A 4307-nucleotide genomic window follows, 5' to 3' on the forward strand; every position below is an offset into this window, starting at 1 on the left:
TATATAATATAATATATAATATATATATATACACACACACACACATTTAAGTCGTGATGTTATCGTCTGTGCTATTCTAAAGTCCAATCAGACACAGATGGCCTCGGGACTGATTATTTTGTAGAAAGGATCTTGGGACTGATGCTTCACCACGTTTGCTTCATTAGCCTTAACACAGCTGTGGTTGTCACAGAAATTACATTAACAGTAAGCAAGTACTCAAAAGTCTTGCGACAAAAGTCTACTGATAGGAGTGTCTGCACAAGCAGGACCCACTGTCCAAATAAGAAGCTCCACACTGGTGGCACAATCGTAATAATCACCAACTTCCAGAAGGCTAACCTGCTCCTTTGTCTCAGTCAACAAAGAGCTCTACTGCCTCTATTTTCATGATACTTAACCTCCACCCAGTCCTAGGGGGAAGAGAATCTTCCAAAAGACACTGTGTAATAGCTGATACAATGATAGGTCGACATTGCTGCTCTATTTTTTTCTCCAAGCCATGGATGAACAAAGTCAATGACAGTCTCACTAGGTTCACTGTTGGAATTCAAGAATCTCTGAAGAACAGGCTTCCATGTCTACTGCCAATTTCACATTGTTAATGGTAAGGAAAACACAGGATAAATGAGCAGTTCGCTGGACCAATTTGCAGGAAACAAGAACCAGATCATGCAGCCTGGAAAAGCACAGATTCTTCTATAAGTTAATGGAAAACTCCCCTTTCCAATAAGCAGAGAAGGTGAAGCTTCAAATTTCTCTTACACGAGATGAAGACCACAAGATAAGTTTGACAGCAAAAGGAGTTTACCAGAAGCTGTGAGTTGCAGGAGTTCTCAATTGCTCACCAGCAGGTGATCTCTAGACCTTTCTTAAAAATACATCTCATCCATCAGTTTATGACTGACTGGTACAATCATAGTCCTTGTAGCTTTTCTGTCATCACCATGGCAATGAAAATGAACTTAACAGGTATTTCAAGACTCGATGGATATTCTCCAGATCACACAAGCACCAACAAAAGGAGGGACCAATTCTGTCTATTACCAACAGTGTACCGTGTAACAAAAAGTGGGAGAAGGGATGTCATCTGGTGCTTGTGACTTCTCGGTCTACCATCTTGCTTGCACTGACCAACGTAACACACCTTTCAGTGCCACTTCTCTACAAACATAGCCCAAATGTTTCCTCCTTTTAACCTGACCTAATTATTCTCTCTCACTCCCATATCATCTTAAATCTCCAATCATTCAAAATTAACAGGCTGGCAAGAATAACACCTTCAAAAACCCTTTTCTGTTTTGCACTACTTCCTTCAGCTCTCGTCTTGCAATTAGCTGCTGTCGGAAGCCTCCTGGTTTGCTTCTTTGTAATTGTCCCTGCTTGACTTTCTTTTTTCGTACACAACTGTGCTACCTTTTCTCTAGAATATTTTAACTATGTTATTCTTCTGGGTCATTTGTGCTAAGTCAGTTCTTTGGACCATCTGTATTTACACCTTGAGTTTAGCTTTTTGCACTTTCCTACTTAAAGGTGAACTTTCAAATTTAATTAAACCAGAAACATTACACTTAGTACACTACACTTGTTTTTTTTCACCTATTTCAGATTATTTATGGATGTGTGCTATTATGAGACTTGTAATTACTTTCTTCAAGCAAAGTAAACTTCTTACTGATACATTCAGCTTTAATCATACTATTCCAGCTTACCTAGAAGGGATGTTATCTGCAAAACCAAAGTTTAATTGCCTGGCCTTAGTTGCTACAATATATAAGCACCAGAAGTCCTGCCTCTAGCAGATAATCTTGCTTACTGGTTTTCTCTCCTTCAGTGTTTTGGTAGTGTATTCAGCTAACAGAATGTCTTCCAACATCTCACACCAAATACAGATTTTTAAATCACTTGCAATTGTCTCTCAATAACCAACAGGAGATTTTTACCCCTGCTCATACTCTTTTGCACCTTCTGTTCTATGTCAAATAAGTCCCCACTGTTCCAAACCCATGCAAAAGACCTGTTACGACCAAATCCCACTTGCTGTTCCTGATTTCCTTTATTTAAAAGGCATCTACCTTACTCCCTTTTACCCACGTCTATCAAGTGATTTACTCTACTCTACACACTGACTTTTATGTGACCTTCACAGAACAGGATCTACTTTTTTGTGTGTGCATTTCTTGAGAAATACAGTTACATAATTATTTCACATACGCTTTGAACCATATATTTACATGTTTATGTATGGCCAGACCAGTGTCATTCTGATTACTTTATGAACTCTTAATTGTAGGTCCTGAATTGTAGTGACCAGGTCAGTCTGTTGAAAGTTGTCTGAGGACCAGCTGGAAACAAAAGAACAGATTCACTTCAGACACGAGACTGACCACCAACACGCTAATAACCACGTTGTCACAGAAAAACCACTTAGAGATGTTTTTGCATGGAATTACCAGAAACTTAGAACTGGCCATCCTCAAAAGATATTTATGAAAGGATTTTTTTGTAAGACTTTGTGCAAATGCATGAAAGATTCTTCTGGATACGTAACCATACAACAGCAGAGCCCCCAGCTCTGCGTTGGTGGGACACAATGACATCGATCCAAAACACATTCAACAAACTCTGTTGTTGTCCACTGCCTGCTTCTTGTGCTTAAAGGCTGGTTACAGACAGAAGACAAGGAGCTACCCATCAGTAGTTTAATATATTAGTGAAGTTTCCTTTCTCATACACACATCATTTAACATTCTTATATTGTTCTTCTACTTGCTTTCTTCCTATCTACATAATTAAATAACTATTGACTCCCTACACATACGCTCTTTTCACCTGCATATCCTGTAACGCGTTTTCCAGTTGTTCATTATTTATGGTCTCTATTTTCTCTCCTTCTTATCTGTACACCTGATCAGTAATTTATCTATTATTAATATGCCATAGATGTCTACATGGCACTTCGCTGGCACACAAGAACGCAACAGTGGCTTATTACATTCTTTCCTTAATTCAACAGGAGGTTTGGATGTGCAAGTTACCAAAATAAAATAAAATAATAATAATTAATAAATAAGAAAAAAAAAAAAAAAACAGGCCTTAAGCTAGGCAGTTGACCTGGCAAAAGACAAAAGGAGGAAGAAGGGAATCCTCCAACCCGCTAACTGTTGCTTATTAAGCCACTAAAAAGGCCCAAGCAGGAATATGCAGACTTTACCCCTGGATTCCTTCATTTCACAAACGTGGCAATTTAAAGGTCTAGGTTGAATTTTGACACCAAAACTTCCTTTCTAATTTCTATGCCTCTAAGAGGAAGCTGCACTTCCTACCTGCCAAAGAGCACCAGGAGGGAAGCCTGATACTCAACCTGCCTAAGTACCCGCATCTTCATACATCATGTTTTGTGCTGCCTTGGCATCATTTTTGATCTTTTCTTAAGTAAATTACTTATCTTAACATGCTGCACAACTGTCTCATTCAGGCTTGCTATGACTGGGAGCAGCTGAGACGCACGCTTCAAACTTTTGAGTCAAGGGTACGGTACGTGGGCACTCACAACACAAACAAAACGGATGTCACTTTGATCTGGCTGAAGTAAAAGGCCTGCTGTGTAAACTCGGCTGCATTTTTGTGAATCCCACATACAAGATGAACCCTTCCCTACCTGTAAACGCTCACTCCTAAAGTTTCGATTCATGTAAACTACTGTCTAGAAAGACCGTGCTGCGATGTTCGCACACAGCCGTGCAACAGAATTATTTTCCAGGCACTCGACTCAGCCCTACGATACCCGAATCCTGCTCTGCGGCTAATGGTCAGGAAAGCCGAGGCTGCCGGCTGCAACCTCTGCCCGACACGGCGATCCCGGGACATTTTGAGCGGCAGCCGTGCCTCGCTAGGGCAGCAGGGCTGGGACGCCGCGACGAGCGGCTGCTCCCCGCTTGCACCTCCCGGCAGATCCCAGCAATCTGCTCACGGGGCGACCCCGGGACGTGCCGGGATCCAGTATCTTCCCAGCCCAGCACCCGCGGACTCCGCAGAGCCCAGGTGCTGCCGGGCCGGCGGCGGGGCAGCAGGCGGGGGGCCCCGATGGCGGCGGCACGGCCGGGGCAGCGGGGCCACCGCTGTCACCTCTCCGCGCCGCGCCTCCAACCACCCGCGGGGTCGGGACGCCCCCGGCGGCGGCCGCGGCTGCCACGTCCTGGCCACCGGGGACACGCGCGCTGGCCGCGGGACGCGCTCCTCTTTGATTCCGATTTTCTAAAATTTATATATATATATACGTTTTCCGCCCGAGTAGAGGGGGGGGG

The 4307-nt window shown here is 43.3% G+C and overlaps 1 protein-coding gene across 1 annotated transcript in view; it reads right to left on the reverse strand.

Moving 5' to 3' along the window:
- LOC118155839 (proprotein convertase subtilisin/kexin type 5-like) overlaps positions 1-4307 on the reverse strand; it is a 197337-nt gene that overhangs the window by 191688 nt on the left and 1342 nt on the right. The gene's annotated exons all lie outside the window — the stretch shown is intronic.

This window comes from Oxyura jamaicensis, chromosome Z, assembly GCF_011077185.1.
Source record: "Oxyura jamaicensis isolate SHBP4307 breed ruddy duck chromosome Z, BPBGC_Ojam_1.0, whole genome shotgun sequence".
NCBI lineage: Eukaryota > Metazoa > Chordata > Aves > Anseriformes > Anatidae > Oxyura > Oxyura jamaicensis.